The sequence below is a fragment of the Cornus florida genome, unplaced genomic scaffold (genome assembly GCF_030987335.1).
Source record: "Cornus florida cultivar Cherokee Brave unplaced genomic scaffold, ASM3098733v1 CherokeeBrave_3.0.0_Hap2_Chr05, whole genome shotgun sequence".
NCBI classification, from domain to species: domain Eukaryota; kingdom Viridiplantae; phylum Streptophyta; class Magnoliopsida; order Cornales; family Cornaceae; genus Cornus; species Cornus florida.
In genome coordinates, this window is record NW_026775575.1 from 21575604 (window position 1) to 21601310 (window position 25707).

Below are 25707 nucleotides of genomic sequence, written 5' to 3' on the forward strand. Positions count from 1 at the left end.
TGTTTCATTAAAGTTGAAATTAGTGTTCTTTTCAAGAAGATGGCATAAAGGCCGAGATATCTTGCTAAAATCCTTGATGAAGCGGCGATAAAAGCCAGCATGGCCAAGAAAATATCGACTTTGTCTCACCGAAGAGGGAGGAGGAAGACTATGAATTAATTCAACTTTTGCCTTATCGATCTCAATCCCTCTTTTATAAATAATGTGTCCCAAGACAATCCCTTCTTGTACCATGAAGTGACTCTTTTCCCATCTTAAGATCAGATTGGTATCTTTACATCTTTGAAGCATAAGTGATAAATTATAAAGACAAGAGTCAAAAGAAGATCCAAAGACAGAAAAATCGTCCACGAATACTTCAAGAAAATTTTCAACCATATCAGAAAATCTGGACATCATGCATCTTTGAAAAGTGGTTGGTGCATTACACAACCCAAAGGGCATACGACGATAAGTGAAAGTTCCAAAAGGACAAGTAAAGGTGGTCTTCTCTTGATCTTGAGGATCTATAGCCACTTGGTTATAGCCAGAATAACCATCAAGAAAACAATAGTAACTTTGGCCAGCTAACCTTTCTAGGATTTGATCAATGAATAGGAGTGGAAAATGGTCTTTGCTAGTTACAGAGTTTAATTTTCAGTAATCTATTCACACACGCCAACCAGTGGTGGTGCGTTGTGGCACAAGTTCTCCTGTTGAATTTTCAACAACGGTGAAGCCAAACTTCTTTGGAACAACTTGAGTGGGACTTACCCACTTACTATCCGAGATGGGGTAAATGGTTCCCGCATCTAATAGCTTAATTACCTCTTTCATGATAACCTCTTTCATGTTAGGATTCAACCGACGCTACACCTCTCGAGAAGGTTTAGCTTCTTCCTCCAAAAGAATGCGGTGCATACAAATGGAAGGGTCAATTCCTTTTAAATCAACTAGCGACCAACCAATAGCTTCTTTGTGCTCTTGTAGCACTGCTAAAAGGTTGTTTTCTTGGACTTGAGAAAGATCTGATGCAATAATAACTGGAAGAGTTTTGTTTACACCAAGAAATATATACTTGAGATTAACCGAGAGCGGCTTTAACTCAAGTTGAGGTGGAGATTTTAGTGAAGGGATATGAGGAGTGCTGGAAATTAATGGAAGAGGTTCATTTGGCACTTTCCAAGACAGAAAGTCTGAGATAAACAAAGAGTTGACTTCACGAATGGATTGATCAATATCAAAATTTTCAAAGTCAAAATGAGCCAAGCAAGTTTCAAGAGGATCTTAACTTAAAATAAATGGGAGAGATTCTTCAACCATTTCATCAATGATATCAAGAGAGAAACACTCATATTCCCCCTGAGGATGTTGAGAAACACTAAAGATGTTAAGCTTCACCTTCATATTTCCAAAAGAAATATCCATCTCCCCGGTTCGGCAATTAATGTAAGCATTAGTCGTAGCTAAGAAAGGCCGACCAAGGATCACAGGAATATGTTTTATTGGATTATGGACTGGTTTAGTATCTAGAACCACAAAGTCTACCGGGAAGTAGAAATTATCCACCTTGATGAGTACATCTTTAACGATACCACGAGGTTATTTTATAGATCTATCCGCAAGTTACAAGACAACCGAAGTGGATTTGAGTTCTCCTAAGCCAAGTTATAAGTATACTAAGTAAAGAATCAGATTTACACTTGATCCTAAGTCAAGGAGGGCCTTTTCTATCTCATTGTCTCCAATAACACATGAGATTGTTAAGGCACCCGGATCCTTAAACTTCGAAGGTGTATTATGTTAAATGATAGCACTTGCTTGCTCAGTTAGCCTCACCTTTTTAGGAATATGGCTCTTAGAAGTGCATTTTTGAGTACACAAATCTTTAAGAAATTTTGCATAAGGTGGAATTTGCTTAATGGCATCAAGGAGAGGAATGTTGATCTTTACTTGCTTAAAGACTTCAAACATTTCCTGAATTTCATCGCTCCCAAAATGTGTGGACTCTATGAGGCATTGAGGAAAAGGAGCCTTAGGCTTATAAGATGTCTCAACATTTTGGATTAGCAGATTTGGAATTTCTAGACTATCTTTCAGATTCTTGGATGAAGAAGTTGAATCCTTGGGAGCAAGAGTTTTAATTTTTTCATCAACTTTATTGTCTATAATTCTTCCACTCCGAAGTGTGGTGATTGTTTGAACTTGCTCAAGATTTGATCCACTCGGAAGAGTGATCTCATCAATTATATATTGCCCTTTTGGGTTCATCACAGTTTTAGCTGGAAGTTTTCTTGTATCATTCTTATGAAGCTGATTTATTGAATTAGCCATTTATCCCAGTTGGGTTTCAATATTGGCTATTGATTGGGAATGAGTATTAACCAATTGCACAGTTGATTGTAAACCACTAAGAGTAGCCATTATCTACTTATTGGAGACTACCAGCTCATACAATTGAGACTGTTGAGAAAGAACAGGATTTTGATTAGAAAAATTCGCATTATATAAAGGAGGATGATAGCTTAAAGAAGCTTGAAATGGTCGATTCATGGACTAAGAATTAGATTGATTTGATTGCCCTGGACCTTGGAATGATGAATTTTATGGGGCTTGTTGCCTCCACGAGAAATTTGGATGATCTCTCCAACCTGGATTGTATGTATTGGAATAAGGATTATTTCCTGGGTGAGAGAACATGGCATTGGGCTGTTCTGGCATACCTTCAGAAAATTGCTCCGGTGTGGGGCAATCTTCTGCATTATGAAAAATATTTATGCAATGTGCACACATAGCACTTGATGAAGAATTCTGAGAAGATGAGAGATGTGGTGCTACAAGCTAAAAAACTTTGTGGGCTATGGCATCCACTTAAGAAGATTCTTCCCTAAGAGTCCGTGGTTGACACGGATTTGAGGGTTTAACCACATTAGATGTAGAGGCTCTACAAGAACTATGTTACATAGAATTTTTGCTTATGTTCTCAAGTGGAGTCTATGCATCAACTTGATTTTTTGACATGAACATACACCCACACAAAGAATCGATTAATTGTCTACGTGGTTCTGTTAAACCATCATAGAAGGCTTGCACCAATTGCCATTTTAGAATTTGGTGGTGCGAACACTTCCTCAGAAAATCTTGAAGTCTCTCCCATGTCTCATAAAATAGTTCCCCATCAATCTGGGAGAAGTTAAGAATGGATCGACGCATTTGATTGGTCTTACTCACAGGATAGTACTTTTTAAGAAATTCTTGTTACAGTTAGACCCATAAAGTGATGGAATTTGCAACAAGAGAGTTCAACCAATATTTTACTCTATATTTCAAAGAGAATGGGAAGAGAATCATATGAAGTGCATCTTGGGGAAAGTCCCTCATCTTGATGGTGGAGCAAATTTTAAGAAACTCATCAAAATGTTTATAAGGATCCTCATTATCAAACCCATGATATATTGGAAGCATTTAAATTGTGGTAGATTTGATCTCATAATGATGAGCCTTAATATTTGGCATGACAATACATGATGGAGATGTATATGTAGAGGGTACAAAATGATCCCTAAGAGTCAATGGTGCTAAATTTTCATTTTTAGCATTAACATTTCCGAGATAATCATGTTCATTAGCCATTTTGTCTACTTTAATTTTAAGTTCTCTTATAGTTTCGGGCTCCCTAAGGTTTCTTCTTTGTTGCCTAAGAGTTCTTTCAAGTAAAGCAATATCAATTGGTTCCTCAAAATGTGGTAAAGACGATGATTAACGACCTACCATCAACTATCAAACACAACACTCACAACAACCCTTCACCAATACATCCACATACATTGATCCCTTTCTCCTTAATTCAACAATAATGAAAATAGATTAAATTGGCCACGACAAGGACCTATGCTCTAAATAAAACAAGAAATTGCAATAGCCTCAACAAGGGCCAAACAAAGAATAAACTACGAACTTCAAAAACTTACCCAAAGTCCTTAAGACTTCAAATTTTTCAATTGAACCTCTTGAATAGTCTTTAGTCCCTAGCAACACAAAAACATCAAAAACATGAAAATATATATACAATCAAACAATAAAGCAATTTTAAATTCTGATTACAAAACCGTATGCAATCCCCGGCAACGGGGCCAAAAAGTTGATGCGCACAAATGTGTACCACTTAAAAATACCACTTATAAAAATAGTACATTCATCATTGTAGATTAATGCTATAGTAGGGGGTTATCGAACCACAAGGATTGCTAGTTTATGGCAAACAGAATTGTAAAATTATTTCCCAATTTGATAACAGAGATGATAATTCGATTGGTTTGTCACTTAACTAACAAACTTAAATTTCATAAAATAGTAAATAATGTGATTAGAATGGATTGAACTTATAAAGAGAAGGCTAGGGAATTGACTTCACCTCAACCTCATAAATATGGTAAATTGCACTCAACTTGGGGATAGACAATTATACATATAAAATGATGTGTAAAAGCTTAAAACTACCACTACATCGTCAAGAAAATCATACATTTCAAGACTAATCACAACCCATCTTTGGTTAGCATGGTTCATCCACCTAAACTAGGTTTTAGTATGAACTATCTTCCCTAGGCATGGCCTATCAAGGTCCTTCAATGGTATGTTGCAACGCATGAAATCAATTAAATATTATAGATTATCTTCAGTTGGTATGGACCATCTACCTAACTACATTAATCTAAAGGTGTAGCATGGTCCATCTTCCTTAAGCATAACCTATATAAATACTAAATTACATGCCAATATAACCATTCCATAAATTCTTTCCCATTGTCACTATAGGAAATCAAGTATATAATTGTGTCAATGTGATTTATAAGACAAAATAACAAATCAACACAAATATATATTCAAATGATAATCACATACATCTATTCAATGTAAACTACATCAATTCAATGTAAATACTTCTAATTTATGAAACTAAATATATACAATAAAAATCCCCAAATTGAAATACAAATCAACACATGTTTACTTGGTTTAGGTTACATCAACTCCCTAGAAAAAGGATTTAGCCTCTCATGGATATGGCACCAACCTCCAGTATTGAAGAAGAGAAGGAAATCCTTCTTCTCACCATTGTTGCAAAAATTAGCCAAGAACTCTCAAAAAATCCTCTCCCTCACAATCTCTTTTTCAAAAACCAAAACTAACTACTTGATACAAGCATTCTACCCCTTTTTATCCTTACATGAGTTTCTAAATAAAAGAATTCATTCAAAATTTGAATTTCTGCTCAAGATAGAATAAAATCGGACTTAATTAAAATGGGGGCCCATAGCCTTGCATCCGGACGCGAAGAATGGCGTCCGGACGCAAGGTCCTGATGGTTTGGTGTCCGAACGCCAAATCTTGCGTCTTGACATGAGGTGCTGAAAGTTGGCGTCCGGACGCGAGGCATGCTTTTTTGGCTTGTTCTTTTTTCTTTAGCTTTGATTGAATCCATTGCCTATTCAGGTCATTTCTCCTTGAAAATCACTTGATATGTAAGCCCACTATGACTTGTGCTCCAAAAACCCTTAAAACCTTATTCTTATTCCTTTTTAGCAATAAGACCTGCAAAAACATAAAAACATAAAAATGTAGTTAATCTATATACACAGATCAAAAAATGGACTTAACTAATGCTATTAAGGGTGCTTAAATATGCAATATTTGACAATTATCATTGATACTCTGATATGTGTTGGAGTTTGTTGATTTTGCCAGATACTACAGATTAAGTTTGGGGGTGATTTCTCCATTTACCCTTCTGTGCTTCATGTTGGTTTATCTTTGCTGGTCTACTTGTATGGTAATATCTTTCTAACTTTCTCTTGTTCTCCCATAGAGGACAATGTGTATAATAAGTTTGGGGGTAAGGTAAAATTGGGAGAAAAATTTTGATACACATAAGGACAAGATATGATATTTAATGGTATTAGCATAAGTTTGAGTCTGTTGATTGTCATACACTCAGTTTGCAGTCTGATGTTAGTTAGATATGATTTGTATACTGAAATATTGTGAAAAGGGATTCTTGAAAATTTTTGAAATCAGTTGGTGGCCTGTGGTCCACTTTGTTAGAATGATCCTTGTTTAATGAACTTAATCTCTGAGATGCTACACTTTGCACATATTCACACTTACATGAATTCTGTGGGGTAAATACTAGAAGTCTTGTTTTGTTTTGAGTTAAATTGAGATTAGCAGGTGGATTTGATAATTTTGATAACCAAGGCATAAAAAAAAATAAAAAATAAAAATAAAAAATAGAAAAGATTGGTATGTATGTATGTAATGCAATAAAAGAAAAAATTCTTCACCGATGTGAATGAAAGAAAATACAAAAAAAAGAAGTGAAGAAAAGAAGTAGAAAATGATCAAGTTTAGGTCTGTACCTAGATTGCTTGAGCAATTAAGTCCTTAGGGGTGTGTTCTGACACATAATGCCCTAAGACCATCTGGTCTTGGAGTTATTGGCTGAATGCTCGTTACATGGGTGATTTAGAAAGCTTAATAGACCTGAACATTGCATAGTATCCTTTTTGAAAAAAACATACATACCTTGAAAATAAAAAATAAAAAATAACAAATGCCTTGGGAGTTAGAATTTGAAAAGTTTGCTTGTGAATTGAGAAATAATAAGGAATGAATGCAAGTATAGACAGCAAGCCACACATTTAATTTTAAGTTCACTTCTAAAAAGTGTTTTGGAGATTAAGATTGTTGAATGAATGATTAAACTGACATGCGGGGACCATGGCTACTAAACTGAAATTAGAAGTTAAAGGTTTTTCTGATCACATGATTGGTTGTATTTGCTATATCTGACTGATTAATGAACTACGGGGATAATGTGATTTGAAAATAGGTTTGAATGAGCTTATCGTGCAATTAAGGCACTGATTTGAGAAGTTTATGGGCATCTTCACTGAAACCCTCACGAGACTATAGCTCGTCCACTAGGGGTAACCTAAGTGTTTAAAGACTTATTGCATAGGCTAAAAGGAAACGTGATCCCCACGAAATTGGTTTTTTAGTTCTATATTGCAAAGGGACTAGCAATATATCAGTTTGGGGGTGTGATGAATACTGAATATACATATTTGAGCCCCTAAATATACGTATGTTAAGGCCTAAAGTGATATTTTTATCCATTATTAGACTGATTTATGGTTAATGTGTGTTTATAGGTACTTTCACAAAGAAACGGTTAAAACTGGGATTTTATAATGAAAAGACCAACATCAAAGCTCACAGAGTTGTTGCCGATCATCTAGAGCATGCCGAGAGCTTAAATGGTGAAGTTTGAAAGAATTCAAGATCCAAAGCTCAAGCCCAAGGCTTGAGGCTCGAGCCTCGAGCCTACAAGTTAAAGAAGAAAAATCAGCAAGGCATTGAAACTCAAGCCTTGTAACTTAGAGCTCGAGCCTTACCAACAAGGTGCTCGAGCCTAGACCCTCAAGCTCAAGCACAAGGCGTCGGAATTTAAAGAGTTGATTTCCATTGAAGAACCAAGCTCCCAGGGCCTCGTGCCAGACCTCAAGGATCGAGCACCTGTGGAGGGAAAAAAACCCCAGCAGTCACAACACACCACGTGGCAGCAAAAAAACAGCCCACAACCAAGTTAAAACAACTAGAAGCCCACAGTCATTTGGAAGCCCAACAGAAAAAGCCACGAGCAGGCACCAGTTTGGCCCAGTTAAGTGGAGAAAGCTCCACTTAACATAAAAGTTGAATATAAGGCCCAGTCTCAACAAAGCCCAAAATTCCATAACATTTGCCATAATGATGCACACACGATCAGTAGACATAATCACCCACGTTTGGGAATAAAAGCCAAGAAATGGCTCCGTATAAATATCTGAGAAAAGCTTACATATAGAGCCTGAATGAGAATGAGGAGGCATCGAATTCCACTGAAAATACCTCTTCTGTTGTCTGATTCATCTCCAAGTACTTGATTATTATCTTACTAATTTCCTTAAGTGTTCGGGTGTAAAAATTTGCACTTACACTTTGGTGCCGTCTGTGGGAATTCGATACAAAAATCCATTTTACTACTACTTACAAGCGGCTCAAATCCAAAATGTCAACAAGATCAGACATCGCACAGTTGCAACAACTAGAGACCATGCAGAAAATACGCAAAGAGATGCAAGTATAACTTGACGCCCTTCGACAAGCCAACAAAGCCAGTGCATATCAGATCAACGCACTAAGACGAGCTCAAGAAGCCAACGTAGCGCAAATCAATACCTTGCGGGAGGAAAACGAAAGACTCTGGGGAGACGCTCGACGGTATGATCGTCCGATCGACCTACCACCCGAACGGGGTCCGATCGACCTACCACCCGAACTGCGTTCGATTGATTGACCGCCTGGATGACTGAACGAGAATCCTCTTCTAGAACCAGGCCCCATAATCCTCAATAACCTTCCTTTCCAATAAAGGGTTCCGCAACAACAGCTCAACGAAACATTAGATGACGCCAATGATACAGCGAGTCAATCCTGTATCATTGGAAATTCAAGCATGGGAGGACCCCAAACTACTAGCGTACACCCATCAGATGATGCTGATTCAGGTAGAAAGGAAGTTCAGATCCCAACAATTAATCAACCCTCCTTAGGAAGTGATTTTATCGTAAGGCTTCGAAAGGAAATGGACGAGCGAATCAAAGGGCTGAAAGCCCAAACACTTGAGGACATGGCAAGGGAATTCACTGCATCAATAGTGAAGACTCCCTTTATCGATGAGATAAAACGAGTCGTGAGGTCCAGGAAATTTGTGATGCCAAAGTTCATTCAATGGAACGGGAGATCCTCTCCAACATCTAAACCATTACACTCAGGAAATGACACTGCAGGCACACAATGATCTATTCATGTGCAAAATATTCCCATCCAGTCTGACAGGGGTGGCCCTGGAATGGTTCAAAAATCACCCATGTAAGTCAATTCCAAACTTCGAATCATTGTGCGTGGCATTTCTAACCCAATACTGCAGAAACAAGAAACAAAAAAAAAAAAAAACCATCACCAGTTTTTTCACAATTTGACAGATGAAGGGGGAGAGCTTGCAAGCCTTCCTTACTCAGTTCAATATAGAGTCCTCTGGTATCCCAGATTGCAACCAAGATACGGCCATAGAAGCGTTCAAGATAGCCATGGTGCAAGGCTCACGTTTTTATTCCTCTCTGGTAAAGAAAACTCTGACTAACATGTCCGAGCTAAACTCGTTAGCACAAAACTATATCAGGCTCGAAGAAAATGAGTTAACCCGGCAACAAAAGGCAACTCTGATCACTATGGAGAGTAGACCCAAACAACGACCGAGCACAATAAGAGTCCATTGTGAACCTCCGAGCATCGAAGGAAGAACCCTCGAGAAAAAATCTCGAATGGCCGAAAGGACACCACTCAGAGTAACGCTAGCCAGACTGTATCAAGAGACTAAGGCAAGAAATATCTTCCAAATCCCACCTCCAATCCGATAACCAATAAAGCAGAGAGACCAAAGTAAACACTGTGTGTTTTATAGTGATTTTGGTCATTTAACAAATGATTGCAGGAGCATGAGAAGGCAAGTGGAGGCATTAATAGCCAAAGGTGAATTGGCAGACTATTTGATTAACCCGGGACAACAGAGGCAGCATGAGTGAACCCGGGCAACTCCAAAGGCTGCAATAGAAAATCAACTTATCCGAGTAATCAATACGATTCATAGTCATCCAGAGGAGGACGAGCAACCAGAGAATTTTTACAGGATCCAACTCAAACAAGCCCATGAGTTGTGAAAGATTGGTGAGATCAATGTTGTAGGGTGCAGACCAAGCCCAACATAGATTTCTTTTCAAGAGGAAGATCTCAGAAGGGTACAGCACCCACACGAAGACCCATTAGTGACCAGCTTGCTAGTAGCCAATTACTTGGTCAGACGAGTACTGATCGACCCAGGCAGTAGTGCAAACATTATAACAAGGTGGACTTTCGACCAATTGAAACTAGCCACATATCAAATTCATCCCACCAGGAACCCCCTAGTAAGGTTTCTACGGCAGAAGAATAGAGCCCGTAGGTGTAATCACACTATCAGTCACTGCGGCCAAAAGATCCTTGAAGGAGAATTTTGTGGTGGCGGATATTCATCCAACCTAAAATTTGTTAATGGGCCAAAGGTGGAACCACCGCATGGAAGGAATCCCATCAACTCTACATCAAGTCATGAGGTGCGTTGGTCCGAACGGTAAAGAAGTTATTGATATTTGGGGGGATCAAGTAACAGCAAAGGAATGCTATCACGCAACGGTTTGCCCAAACAATAAGGGCAAGCAAACACTAAAATAACAACTACAGGGCTCTTCCCCTCCTAAGGGAAGGGAGGAGCCAGAAGAGGAATGCCCGACTAAAGAACCCCTAGAGGTCGTACAGATAATCTCAGGGGATGAGCACAAGTTAACCTACATAGGGACACTCTAGTCAGCCCAGGAAAATGAGGAGCTGACAGAGATTTTAAGGCAAAATGTCGACATCTTTGCTTGGAATCACTGGGATATGCCAAGGATTGACCCTCTGATAGCCTGTCATAGCCTAAACATGGACCCGAACCATCACCCAGTGAAGCAGAAACAGAGAAGATTCACCCCTGAGAGAAACAAAATCATTATTGAGGAGGTTAACCGGCTTTTAGAAGTGGGGTTTATCAGAGAAGTCCAGTATCCCCAATGGCTATCTAATGTAGTGGTCGTCCAAAAGAAGAATGGCAAATAGAGGGTAAGCATCGACTTCACCAACTTAAACAAAGCTTGCCCGAAGGATAGCTTCCCACTTCCCAAAATCAATCAAATGGTGGACGCTACAACCAGGTATGAAAAATTAACTTTTCTTTATGCTTATTTAGGTTACAACTAGATCCCAATGAACCCTCCACATGAAGAGAAGACTTCTTTCATTACCGAACGAGGGACCTACTGCTATAAGGTCATGCCCTTTGGGTTGAAAAACGCGGGAGCCACTTATCACCGATTAATCAACAAGGTGTTCGAAAAATAAATTGGCCAAACGGTCGAAGCTTACATAGACGATATGGTTATCAAAAGTAAGAATAAGAAAGATCATTGGAAACATTTGCAAGATGTGTTTGATACCCTTAGAAGCAATAAAATGATGTTAAATCCAACAAAATGCTCATTCGAGGTATCTCGAGCCAGTTCCTCGGTCACCTAGTGAACAAGAAGGGAATAGAGGCAAGTCCTACCCAGCTGGCAAAGCTACTACAGAGTAAGGATCCTTGAACCGTGAAAGAAGTTCAAGTCCTCACGAGTAGGGTAGCAGCCCTCAGCCGTTTCATATCTAGATTATCAGACAAATGTAAGCCATTCTTTGATGCAATAAAAGCAAGAAAAGGAGAAATTTGGGGGACGAAGCAACGAGATGCTCTCACAAGGCTTAAAGAATACATAACAAACCCTCTAATTTTATCCACCCCAGATCCTAAAGAACCATTGTATCTCTATCTGGCGGTATCTCAGTCAGCGACCAGTTCGGCTCTAATAAGAGAAATGGGAAAAAAATAGCACCTAGTCTTTTACTCGAGTATGGTCATAACTGACACAGAAAGAAGGTACTCGACGGCAAAAAAAATTATCCTTGCCTTAGTCCAAGCCAAAATAAAGTTTCGGCATTACTTCGAGGCTCATCAGATAATAGTCCCAACGACACATCCAATCAGAGCAATCCTCAGTAAGCCAGATCTGTCGGGACGAATCACCAAATGGGCAATCGAGGTAAGTTCCTTCAACATTCGGTACAAACCACGCACTGCAAAGAAGAGGCAAGTAGTTGTAGATTTCTTCTTAGATACTGATCCAGAAGAGGAGCAGCAGATCGTAGAAAACCCGTACTGGGAATTATATGTTGATGGTTCCTCCAGCCAGAACGGGGCGGGGACAGGTCTGGAGGTAAGAACTCCTGAGGAGACTAAGCTCCAGCAGTCAATCCGACTAGAGTTCCCAGCCACGAACAATGAAACAGAGTATGAGGCACTGCTGGTAGGGTTTAGACTAGCCAAGGAACTCCAAGTAAGACACCTCAGGGCTTATAGTTGTTTGCACCATAAAAACAATTTTTTTAATTTAGACACATGCTGTTGTTTGATTGGAGGAGAAGATATGTACCGTGTTATTAAATAGGACTCCTATATAAAATTGGAGTCTAAAGTTAATAACTTGCCTACGTCAACTTTATTCCACAAATACGATTTATTTGGATAAATTTAAGACAAAAGGCAAAAGGTGGATAAGATTAAGACAATGGTAGTTTTTATAATTCAAATGATAGTGGATAAGATTAAGACAAGGGTAGCTTTTATAATTCAAATGATATTTGAATTTAAAAGGAAAACTGCTACTACAAGGTTTCTCTATAAATAAAGACAAGAGGAGTCTGTGCAAAACGTCCCTGACCAACACAACGCATTTTCTTTATCAATGTTTTTCATTCTCTACAATTTCATTCAGCCTTTAAGTTGTATTTTACTTCTGTTCATATGAGTAGCCTCTAGTGTTAGATTTATAATTCTTGTACTCTGTATGGGAATTTTACTTTTGAAATAAAAGTCGACTCTTGGCTTCAGTCCCCTCTACTTTTATTTTCTAAGTCTCTTAGAATAGATGAATGCTCGTGTAATTTGTTTTACTCCCTTCATCCATTCTATATATAGTGCTGAAAGTCCACTTTATTAAGGCATTGAAGAACCTGAAGGAAGGGGTCATCCTTGGCTTCCGGCAGTCGCCTGATTCACTAAGGGCTTATTTCATATTCGGTCAGCACCAAGGATAGTTTGGTTATCCAACCCCTTGGGTCGAAAGACTCTGGCACGCCCCTAAAAAAAAACAGCCAAACAATTTGGCACACTCGGTAGGAGCCCGAAAGTGTCTAAATCTATGCCATTTACTCGATCTCAGTTGCAAAATTTGCATGAGAAACAGCCTCAGCATTAGGAATAAATGGCTAAAATCAAAGTAAATCATTAGCCAAGTGATCAGATGTTGACTGAGAATATTAATAATTTAGTGCAACGGATGGACATTTCCAGCCGTACCTTTCATGGAGCACTAAAACCAATCCATAACACATTGGCTAATTTGAATAACTCTTTAACCGTCCTATCAATAAGGTTTGATCAACACCTTATGGCACGGTCGAATACTACAAATACTTTGTTACATGTACAGCAGGGTTCAACAAAATTATTACCAACAACAGCAGCAAGGGTTTCAACCCCTTTTGCAGCCGTTGCATGGACAGTATCAACCCTAGGCTAATCAACCACAGGCTAATCAGCCGCAACATCAGACACTAGCGGAGTACCAACTAATCGGAGGGGCCAATCAAACCACTTAATCCGATTTATCAATACCAACCGCAAGTATGTCAGCCTCAAGAGGGGCGAGATAATTTTAATACTAGTTTTAATTTTCCAGCGCCTCAGCCTCAGGTGTCGAATGTGCCTTAACCTCAGGTGTCATATGTGCCTTAGCCTCAGGCGTCGAATGTGCCTCAGCCTTAGGTGTCGCATGTGCCTCAGCCTCAGGCGCCGAATGTACCTCAGCCTCAGGTGTTATATGTGCCTCATCCTCTAGCACCTTATATGTATCAGCCTCAAGCACAACAGCCAAACCATCAAGCCCTTATGGTTGATAGAGATCAATTGGCTAATTTAATTCAAGAAACTTATGGACCAGCCCTAAGAAAAGTTGGTCGCCTTACATATAAGAAGCCATATCCGGACTATATAGACTGATATGTGTTTCCAAGAGGCTATAAAGTTCCTAATTTTGTTACCTTTTCTGGAGAAGACTCCATTTCTACCATAGAACATATTGGTCAATTTACCATTCAATGTGGTGAGGCTGGAGCAAATGAATTCTTAAAATTAAGGCTATTTGCTAATTCCCTTACAGGGACCGCATATTCTTGGTATTTAAGTTTACCAGTAAATTCGATGTATACTTGGCAACAATTGGAAGAAATGTTTCATACCCAATTTTATAAGACTGAACCAAAGGTATCGATGACTGACTTATTTAGGCTATCCTAAATGCTTGGAGAGACGGTTGAAGCCTTTATTGGTAGGTTAAAAAGTGCAAGAAATAAATGCCAAGTAGCCCTTTCAGAAACAGAATATATGAGTCTAGCCTTGAATGGTTTAGACTTTGAATTATGAAGGAAATTTGAGGGAATGCAAGTTCGGGATTTGTTCCAACTAGCCTCTAGTGCTACAAGATATGAAAAGGTCCCAAAAGAATAACAAGATAAAAGGAATGCCTCTAAAGGTACCTATTATAGGGACCCAAACTATGAAATTCATGTGACAAAGGCATCGAATAATAATTATGTCAAAGATCCTACTTATGAGAATCATTTGACAAAGGCTAAAAGTGGCATTAAAGTTAACGCTGCAGAAATGATAAAAATCAAGCGTTGAAAAAGCCTTTGAAAAGGGTTAATGGTGTTCAGGTGTTGAATTCAATAACCATAAGGACACCAAAAGAGGCTGAAAAATAATATAATTTTGAACTAAGGCTTACTTGGCCTTGGGGGGCAACTCGTTTGGCCCTAAGAAATCCCAAGAGTCCGAAAGAATTTCTGTTCGATCCGGGAGGACCCATTAGGTTGTTCAACCACTTGGGGTACCAAAGAAGAATCGGTTATTGTGACTGATTTAAATTATGAATTATTGATTGATAGCCAAATATGTGCATTTTGGTTGCAAATGTCAATAATTTAGTGCTGAGATTGGAAATTACCCGGGGACTAAACACAATCAGCCTCTACATAATTCAATCCTGCACCTAGACCACTTACTTGTCATGATGGTGGTAAGGTTTGATCAGCACCTCAATCGATTAAGTGCTCAAAACGATTGTATGGTGAATGTACCGTAGTTAGGATGTGGTTGAAAGATTGCTTATAAGCAAAATAAAAAAGGGGCTGATGGCAATAAGGTGCTGATTGGAAAACCAATCGAAGAATTGCCAGAAGATATAGGGACTAGTTAGTTATGCAAAGGGCCGAATAAGAATGGTTGATTTAAATTGTGATCTATCAATTCAACTCTTTCAAATTTCGGTCTGCCCTTATTTCAAAGAGCTGGGGGTGGGGGGGGGGGGGGGGGGGAGGGGTGCATTGTTTGCACCATAAAAATAAATTTTTTAATTTAGACGCATGGTGTTGTTTGATTGCAGGAGAAGATATTTACCGTGTTGTTAAATAGGACTCCTATATAAAATTGGAGTCTAAAGTCAATAAATTACCTACATCAATTTAATTCCACAAATACGATTTATTTGGATAAATTTAAGACAAAAGGCAAAAGGTGGATAAGATTAAGACAAGTGTAGTTTTTATAATTCAAATGATGGTGGATAAGATTAAGACAAGGGTAGTTTTTATAATTCAAATGATATTTGAATTTAAAAAGAAAACTGCTGCTATAAGGTTTCTCTATAAATAGAGACAGGAGGAGTCTATGCAAAAGGTCCCTGACCAACGCAACGCATTTTCTTTATTAATGTTTTTCATTCTCTACAATTTCATTCAGCCTTTAAGTTGTATTTTACTTCTATACATAGGAGTAGCCTCTAGTGTTAGATTTATAATTCTTGTACTTTGTATGGGAATTTTACTTATGAAATAAAAGTCGACGCTTGGCTTCAATCCCCTCTACTTTTATTTTCTAAGTCTCTTAGAATAGATGAATGCTCGTGTAATTTGTTTTACTCCCTTCATCCATTCTACATATAGTGTTGAAAGTCCTCTTTATTAAGGCGTTGAAGAACCTGAAGGAAGAGGTCATCCTTGCCTTCCGGTAGTCGCCTGATTCACTAAGGGCCGATTTCATATTCGGTCAGCACCAAGGATAGTTTGGCTATCCAACCTCTTGGGTCAAAAGACTCTAGCACACCCTTAAAAAAAATAGCCAAACAATCCCGAGGTAAGAAAACCCGATAGCCAATCGACTGGCCGGTGTAGCATCCATGCCGAACGAATTATTAACTCGAGTCATCCCCATTGATGTCCTAGATACACCAAGTATTACAAGAGAGGAACAAGTGTTTGTTATACCACGGGAACCAAGTTGGGTGGATCCCATATGGGCATACCTTGCAAGAGGAGAACTCTCTGAGTATAAGGAAGTGGCCCGACAGCTAAGACTGAAAGCCGCCAAATATTCATTAATAGGAGGATAACTCTTCAGAAGGTCGCATTCTGGACCTTACCTCAAATGCCTAACCCCTACGAAGTGTAGGGAAGTCTTAAAGCAGCTACACGAAGGCGAATATAGGAACCACTCCGGAGGAAGGTCGTTAGCTCACAAAGCCTTAACTCAAGGCTACTTCTGGCCCTACATAGCGAGGGAAGCAGAGGAATATTCCCAAAGATGTGACAAATGCCAAAGGTATGCCCCCATTATCCGTCGGCCCCCAGAAGAGATACACACCATGAGCAACCCATGGTCATTCGCTCAATGGGGGATGGTCGTAGTAGGACCCCTACCAATGGCCACCTCACAAAAGAAGTATGTCTTATTGGCTACTGACTACTTCACTGAATGGGTGGAAGCAAAAGCATACGCGAGCGTAACTAACGTCCAATTGAAAAAATTCATTTGGAACAATCTGATATGCAGATTCGGAGTCCCAAGGTCCATCATCATGGACAACGAACCAAACCTGGATAATCGAAGCACTCAGCAGTTCTTCAACAAATACAGGATCAATCAAAAAGTCTCGATCGTGTATCATCCACAAGGCAATAGACAGGCAGAAATAACTAACAGAATAATCTTCGCCTGCATCAAAAAGAAGCTCAAAGATAAGAAAGGAAAATGGTTATACGAATTGTCAATTGTCCTATCGGCATATAGAACCACTCCAAGACGCCCCACCGGCGATACTCTATTCTCTTTAACTTACGGAACCGAAGCCATGATACCCACCGAAGTAATGGTGCCCACTATCCGAAGCTTGACTTGGGAATAAAGATCAAAAAATCAACTTCTGGAACACAATCTGAATCTCTTAGAAGAGAAAAGAGAAGCGGCTGCCGTTCGACTAGCAGTCTACCAGCAAAGGATAGCAAGTAGCTACAATAAAAAAGTCAGAAGACGAAGCTTCCATCCAGGAGATTTGGTACTCCTGAAATCAGAAAAGTATGTCGGCAAACTGGAACCTAACTGGGAAGGCCCATACCGAATTTCAGACATGATTGGAAAAGGAGCTTACAGACACCAGTACCTGGATGGCACAGAAATAACCAAATTAAGGAATGCAATGAATTTGAAAAGGTACTTTCAATAAAGCAATTGTACAATGCTTTCTAGTACTTTTCTTCAAAACCAATAAAGCTATCGCTTATCCTTTTCGAAAGTCCCACATCGGATATGAACAAAACTTTTAGTTGCTATTTAAAATAAAATAAACACCAAATCAAAACAGTGGAATAGGCCTTCTGGTAGGCGACCCGTAAAGGGACCCACCATCAGGGGTCTCCACTTCACACTTTTACTTTTAGAAAAAAAAAAAAAAAAAAAAATTCTCTTTCATGAAAAAGTAAAACCTCCTCACCTGCAGGAGACGATGCCCCACATCGTTCAAAAAGTAAAATCTAATCCTTTTCTTATAAGAATCCTCACTCACCTCCTTATCAGTGTGTAGTACCCATTGACAATGGGATCCCATTTACGACATTGAAGTGCCCTATTGTCGAGGTCTCCATACACTCCCCATATTTTTTTCAAATGCAAAGGTGTTTTCCTGTTTCCAGGAATCGAGGTCCCACATCGATAAAAAAGGAAAAAAAATCCTTTATTATTAAAATATAACCTGCTAGGTATACAATCAGTGGGCGAGGGCCCTGAATTATGAGACCCATGGATAGTCACAGCCCATTGTCAAAGGGTCCATAATTTAGAGCCTTCCCCGTTTTCTTTTAGGATAGATCGTTTTTTTTCAAATTGCTATCTCACTTTAAACAGAAAATAGGTTTTCTATAAAACAAAATTGTTTAATTTTAACATCAACAAAAGAGCGCCCATATGGAGAAGGTCCAACACCCATTTTGACCAAAAAGGCCCAATAAAAAAGGGTCGACCCGCGTTAAAACACTCAACACGGACCTACAAACAAGCGAAGGCCCCAAAAGCCTAACGCCTGAATAGGCTTGACCAGTGAACTGCTCAAGTCCTAAAAAGCCGAACGGCCCCGAGAACCAATCACAAAACAGGCGAAAGCCCCAAGAGCTTAACGCCCGAACGGGCATGACCAGTGAACTGCTTATGTCCTAAAAAGCCGAACGACCCCAAGAGCCAATCGTAAAACAAGCGAAGGCCCCAAGAGCCTAACGACAGAACGGGCTTGACCAGTGAAACTGCTCAAGTCCTAAAAATCTGAACAGCCCCAAGAGCCGATTGCAAAACAGCCGAATGGCCCCAAGAGCCGATCGCAAAATAGGCGAAGGCCCCAAGAGCCTAACGCCCGAACAGGCTTGACCAGTGAACTGCTTAAGTCTTAAAAAGCCGAACGGCCCCAAGAGCCGATCACAAAACAGGCGAAGGCCCCAAAAGCCTAACGACAGACCAGTGAACTGCTCAAGTCCTAAAAAAGCCGAACGGCCCCAAGAGCTGATGGCAAAACAGGCGAAGGCCCAAGAGCCTATCGCCTGAACGGGCTTAACCAGTGTACTGCTCAAGTCCTATAAAGCCGAATGGCCCTAAGAGCCGATTGCAAAATAGGCAAAGGCCCCAAGAGCCTAACGCCTGAACGGGCGTGACCAGTTAAACTGCTCAAGTCCTAAAAAGTCAAACGGCCCGAAAAGCCGATCGCAAAATAGTCGAACGGTCCCAAGAGTAGATCGCAAAATAGGCGAAGGCCCCAATAGCCTAACGCCAGAATGGGCTTAACCAATGACACTGCTCAAGTCCTAAAAAGCTAAACAATCCCAAGAGCCAATCACAAAATAGACGAATGGCCCCGTGAGCTGATCGCAAAAGAGGCGAAGGACCTAAGAACCTAATGCCCAAACGGGCTTGACCAGTGAATTGCTCAAGTCCTAAAAGGCTGAACGGCCCCAAGAGCCAATCGCAAAACAGGCGAAGGCCCCAAGAGCCTAACGCCCGAACGGGCTTGACCAGTGAACTGCTTAAGTCCTAAAAAGCCGAATGGCCCCAAGAGCCGATCGTAAAACAAGCGAAGGCCCCAAGAGCCTAACGCCTAAATGGGTTTGACCAGTGAGATTGCTCAAATCCAAAAAAGCCAAACGGCCCCAAGAGCCGATCGCAAAATAGCCAAACGGCCGCAAGAGCAGATCGTAAAACAGGCGAAGGCCCCAAGAAGCTAACGCCTGAATAGGCTTGACCAGTGAAACCGCTCAAGTCCTAAAGAGCCGAACGGCCCCAAGAACCGATCGCAAAACAAGCGAAGGCCCCAAGAGCCTAACGCCCGAACGAGGTTGACCAGTGAAACTGCTTAAGTCCTAAAGAACTGAATGGCCCTAAGAGCTAATCCCAAAATAGGCGAAGGCCCCAAGAGCCTAACACGCCCGAACAGGCTTGATCAGCAAAACGGCTCAAGTCCTAAAAAGCCGAATGGCCCCAAGAGCCGATCGCGAAATAGGCGAAAGCCCTAATAGCCTAATACCCGATCAGAATTAGTCAAAAAAATAATCAAGTGCAAAAAGCCAAGCGGTCATAAGAGCCGATCACAAAATATACAAATGCATTAAATCACAAACAAGAAACACAAGCAAAGGTGATCCCAAGGATTGTAGAAAGAAACTTCTATGTTCTCCAATAAAGGGTTTCTAGAAAAGTGACAGGGCATACCCAACACCTCGAAACAAAAAAATAAAAAATAAAAAATAAAAAATAAAAATAAAAATGAGGAGCTACGCAAGGTCACTCTCAGGCATAGCTCCACCTTCCGCATTAAATCTCTGCGTAAAAGCATCAACCAACTCTACCCTGGCTGGAGTAGAAGAAGGAGCGTCAAGCTATAGAGCAGGTAACCCCTCAAAGCCCGAAGGATATTTAAGAGAAGGCAGAACTTCAGCGGCCACCTCGCCTTTCAGCAAAGCAGCAAATTCAATCTCTTTAGGGCCAGTTGAAGGCTCAGCATATTCACCAGCAACCAAGAGCCCCTGTTCGGCATCATGCTCATCAGCATCACCATAATCTTTCTCCTCAAAAGGAAGCTGCCCCTGAACAAAGCCAAGCCTAAAGCCTTTAGCATAGTGAAGATTAGTAATCTGGAAAAAATGGTTGAACAACTCCAAACCCCCATCCTTGCAGGTTTGAATAAGAGAGTTTGCCTTCCTAAGCTGTAAGTCTAGCTCAGCTGCCTTTTGCTCAAGTTCCTTAGCTCTCTTGTCAAAGTACTCAATTGACTTAAGTTACTGGGCTTTCTCTCTCTTTTCCTCAGCGAGGGAAGCCTCCAAAACACTTACCCTTTTTTGAAGGGTAGCAGACTGGTTCGCCTGAAAGGAGTCAGTTGACAGCTTCTTCATAAAAGCAAACATCAAGAAAAAGCTTTGTGCACAAACAACAAAGAACTATCAAAAAACAAACCTAAAGTAAAAAAGAAGAAGAGGAATTATGAAGAATTACCTCCATTATGGACTTGGGAGCAAGAGACAGCAAGTCATCAACACTCATTTGTTGTTATAAAATTTCGTCTCTGGGAGGCCACATCCCTTTGGCTAAACCCATCAACGTCTCCGGGTCTTCAGCACCAGAGTTACCAATGGTGATAGGGGCCCATCAGCCTTCATCATTTTAGGGAACCACTTCTCAGTAGACCCTGTAAAATCACCCCCAGCAACATCAGCAGCGCCAGGAATTAGTGCACTTTTACCCCCAAACGCTCTAGCCATAAGTTTGGGGCTCTTTGAAAGAGAATCATCCTTCGCTAAGGGACACTTAATCCCTGACTGAACCCCTTTTTGCTTTTAAGAAGAGGAAAGCTTCCTCACCTCAAGAAGGAGGTTCTTTCTTTCCTGTAGCAATTTAGTAGCTGCCTCCCTCTCCTTCTTAATTGTACGAGGCTTTGGAAGAGGAAGTTCCATCGCTTATTGAGAAAGGGAAAAAAGGGTAGACGATAAAAGGATAGCTTTAAAATTAGAAGCGTCGAGGTTAATGGGCTCCTCAGGATTTTGAACAATCATAGGAGAATCCTTCAAAATTGTCCCAAGAAGAGAAGAAGAAAGAAGGACCTTAGTAGAAGGAATGTTGCTCCAAACTCTTTCCTGCAAGTAAGCAAGGTGACTATCTGCAAATTTCAAAGAGAAAAAGTCAGTGTCGTGACCCAGGAAGTCATAAATGAAACAAAAATGCTTTACAATACAGACGAAGCAAGAAGACTCGCCCGAATCATCGAATGTGGGAATGGATGGAGCATGAAAGCTCGATCGAATGAATAAATCCCGAGCGAACGAAGATCGCCACGCCCCTCCGACCTTAACAATTTTATCTTTCCACTCCTTTTTAGAAGTATTGAGGTGAGAGAAAAGAGTCTTACCTGGCCTAGAATGAAAGTGGAATCTACCCTCTCCGCCTTTCAATCTATCAAGAGAGTAACAAAACAAAAGATCAGCAAGATTCAAGGTCAAATCTCGAACCCTATTCAAAGCAAGAAGGCAGGAGAGAATACGAAAGAAATTAGGGTTAACCTAAAGAGGAGCCAGATTCAACACCGATAAGACTCTAAGGTAAAAGGGATTAAAGGGGAATCAAAAGGCAGGAAAATGTAAGGCTAAAAAGAGCATCTCGACTTCTTCCAAACCCTCACCTATACTAAAATTCAAATCATGATCATACTCTTTAAGGGTAACGTCAGAAGGAAGGCGATTCTTCTTTCTCAACTGAGAAATCGAAAAAGACTTCCTTTCTACAATATCTGTGAGGAGGACTATAGGACCCTCAGTATAATCACTCAAACTCGCCGCCGCAGTTCCCGATTCAGAATCAGACATATGAACACTATGAGTTCATTCACTACGCTCCTGACTCATAATGTAAGAAAGATGGAATGAGAAGAAAAACTAACCTCAGCAGATGGAAGGAGATGTCGAAGCAGCAATCAGACTCTCGTCAAAACTCAGAAATAAAACCACAAATGCAGATGCCCAAATGACAGAAATCCAATATATAAGTAAAAGGAAACAGGAAGCGAAAGGACGAACACGAGACCCCAAAATCAGCAGCACGAATGGTAATGATGAGCAGTAATAGCCGCGAAAACTTCTCCACTTCCCGAAAATAGTTATAATTCCTTATATGAATCAAATTCATAAAAGAAATCAGAAGCAAAGTGTGGAGGGAAAAAACTCCACCAATCACAACATACCATGTGGCAGCAAAAAAGCAGCCAACAACCAAGTTAAGACAACTAAAAGCCCACAGTCATTTAGAAGCCCAACAGAAGAAGCCATGAGCAGGCACCAGTTCGGCCCAATTAAGTGGAGAAAGCTTCACTTAACATAAAAGCTAAATATAAGGCCTAGTCTCAACAAAGCCAAAAATTCCATAACATTTGCCATAATAATGCACATATGATCAGTAGACATAATCACCCACGTTTGGGAATAAAAGCCAAGAAATGGCTCCGTGTAAATATCTGAGAAAAGCTTATATATAGAGCCTGAATGAGAATGAGGAGGCATCGAATTCCACTGAAAATACCTTTTCTGTTGTCAGATTCGTCTCCAAGTACTTGATTTTTAGCTTACTAATTTCCTTAAGCGTTTGGGTGTAAAAATTTGCACCTACAGCACCATTACCCAAAACTCGAGCCTTGAGTACCTAAAGCTCAAGCCTGGTACCTAGTGCTCGAGCCCATGAAGTTGGAATCGAGCAATGTTAAAAGAGATGAAGCCCGAGAATATTCTAAGTGTTGAAGAAAAAGACGCTACGAAAAATAGTTAAAGAAATTTGGCTAAGTGTCAAAGTGAAGATCAAGCACCATTCATTGAAGCTCGAGCACCAATCCAAAAAAGCTCGAGCTTTGTTCCCAAAGCTAGAGCCCGAACCTTAAAGCTCGAGCCTTTCATGACATGTCAGATTTAAGTTACAGGATTGCTCTCTTTACAAGTCGTATCTCAATAAGACCTAAAAGCCCACCAAGCCTTTATTTTTTTCTATAAAAGAAGGCACAGACCTTGATAGAAGAAGTCCCTTTTTCACTTATTATTTAGGCTGATACTGTGGTGGCAGCTTTTAAGGTTTCCACAACCTTAGAAGGTGAGGATCTATACAAGAGAAGTGTCATCCGTGATGATGGAGACAACTCCAGCACAGATGATATCCAGCATCGTTATGAGTAGCTAATTCCTCTCTTAGGGCACTGATGTAACCCAATCAAGTATTATAGTTTGATTATTCTTAACTATGGGATTATTTAATGTATATTATGTTTTTTATTATATGACTATGAGCAATTAAGTTAACTCAATTGAATTTAATGTTTTAAATAGATTACAAATTGTTATTACCTTATCTTAGATATAACTGCTTGTTCTTTATTCTCAACTTATTCTTACTGGAAGGTATCTGGTGGAGCCATGCCAGACATAAGAATAGAGGTCATATAATGGTGTTCTAACGTTTTTATAAAAGAATATTTTCACAGTCTATGCTTAGGAAAGATGAATTATTTACAAAGTAGTTAAAGTAGTTAGAGTAGGTAGGTGAATAGTCCATGTTAACTGCAGATAGGTTATAGTTAATTGAATTTTATAAAACATCTTTCTTTAAAACCTGAATTGAATGAATGTTATTGAGTTCAATTCATTTAAAATATAATTTATTAAATCCCCAGAGTTGAAACAATTAACCATAGTATGATGATTGTGGTGAAGTCCAAGCCCTAAGATCTCTCTCTCTGACCACTTAGTTTAATTTCAATTCAATTTTAGTTTGCTTTTAATCATGACAACCAATCAAAAAATTCAACCAGTTACTTATGAACCAGTAGGACTTAATTAAAATCCGAACATAAATACTCATTTCCCTGTGGGTTCGACACCCTCTCTATAGTGCTATCCTACAAGGATTCGTACTATTGCGAGTGGTAAAATTATCAACAACAATTTTTGGGGCCGTTGCCGAGGAGATTTTGTTATTTAGTTTAGTTTTTAATTAGTTATATTTGGCTTACCAGTCTTTGGACTTTTTGATATCTCACCTTAATTCTTTTTCTTTTAAGGTACAGGAAATTAACAATGGGAACAAAGATGCGTAAGGGACAAAAAGCTTCGGTTTATTAAACCTTCTGTGAGTTTTTGTTATTTTCTTTTACTTGAAAATTTTATTTTTGTCACTTTTAGGATTAGTGGAATTAATGCATGTTAACTAGTCAAACTTGGTCAAAACATTTCATGCATGATCCTGACATAGAGAGAACTTTTAGTCAATTAAGAAAACTTAAAAAACATTTGAATACAATAGGAAGTTCCTCTGGTAACATAGCTGATAATCGTGATACACCGGGTAATGGAAATGGTAATGGAGGACGGGTTCCACCTATTCCTCCACAATCACAATTGAGGGACCATTTCATTCCTACCACATACACTTCTCCTTTGTGCTTTGTATTTCCGGATGTTGATGCAACCCATTTTGAGATCAAGCCTGCTATAATCCAAATGCTTCCTACCTTCCATGGGTATGCAACAGAGGATCCTTATACGCACTTGGATGTATTTTTGGAATTGTGTTCAACTACCAAGTTGACCACTCTTACCAATGATTCATTCAGGATGCGACTTTTCTAATTCTCTCTCAAGGACAAAATAAGAACTTGGTTGCATTCCCTTCCACAAAATTCCATATCTACATGGGAGATGTTGCAACAAGAGTTCTTGAAAAAGTACTATACACTGGCTAAAACCGGTTAAATGAGAAAAGAAATCGTGGCATTTTCGCAAATCCCGGGAGAACAATTCCATAATGCATGGGACAGATATAATGATCTTCTAAGAAAGTGTCCACACCATGATATTGCTTAATGGCACTTAATATAGATTTTCTATGATAGTCTCTCGGATTCTTATAGAAACATGGTTGATGCATCTAGTAATAGAGCTTTTCTACGTAAGAGTCCGACTGACGCTTAGGAACTGTTTGAGGCCCTTAAGTGAAAATTCAACGCCTCCTCTAGGTCTAGGTCTTCACCTTGAATGCATAACGTTGAAAAACTCTATGAGGTAGACAAATCTAGTGAGTTAGCCACTCAAATAGAAGCATTGAACCATAGGTTTGATCAAATTCTATCATCTGGCTTCACTCCTGTTGCTAATCCACAAACTCCCTTGCCAAAGGAAGTTTGTTCTATCTGTGCTAATCCTTCCCATTTTGCTGACACTTGCCCTTTGATGGGACAATCATCTGAGATCCCACAGGAGCAAGTGAATGCTGCATTCTCTAAACCAGCTTATAATCCATATGTTTCTACATATAACTCTGGCTAGAGAAATCATCTAAATCTCTCATGGCGTAATCAAAGCCAAGGAACCACTGTTCCTCAATCACAGGGACAATATCAAAATTCATCTAATCCTATGCTATAAAATAACTCTTTGAATCAATCTGGTATATACCGTCCACCTCAGTTTAGGAATCAACCCACTCAAACTCCTAATCTTCCACCT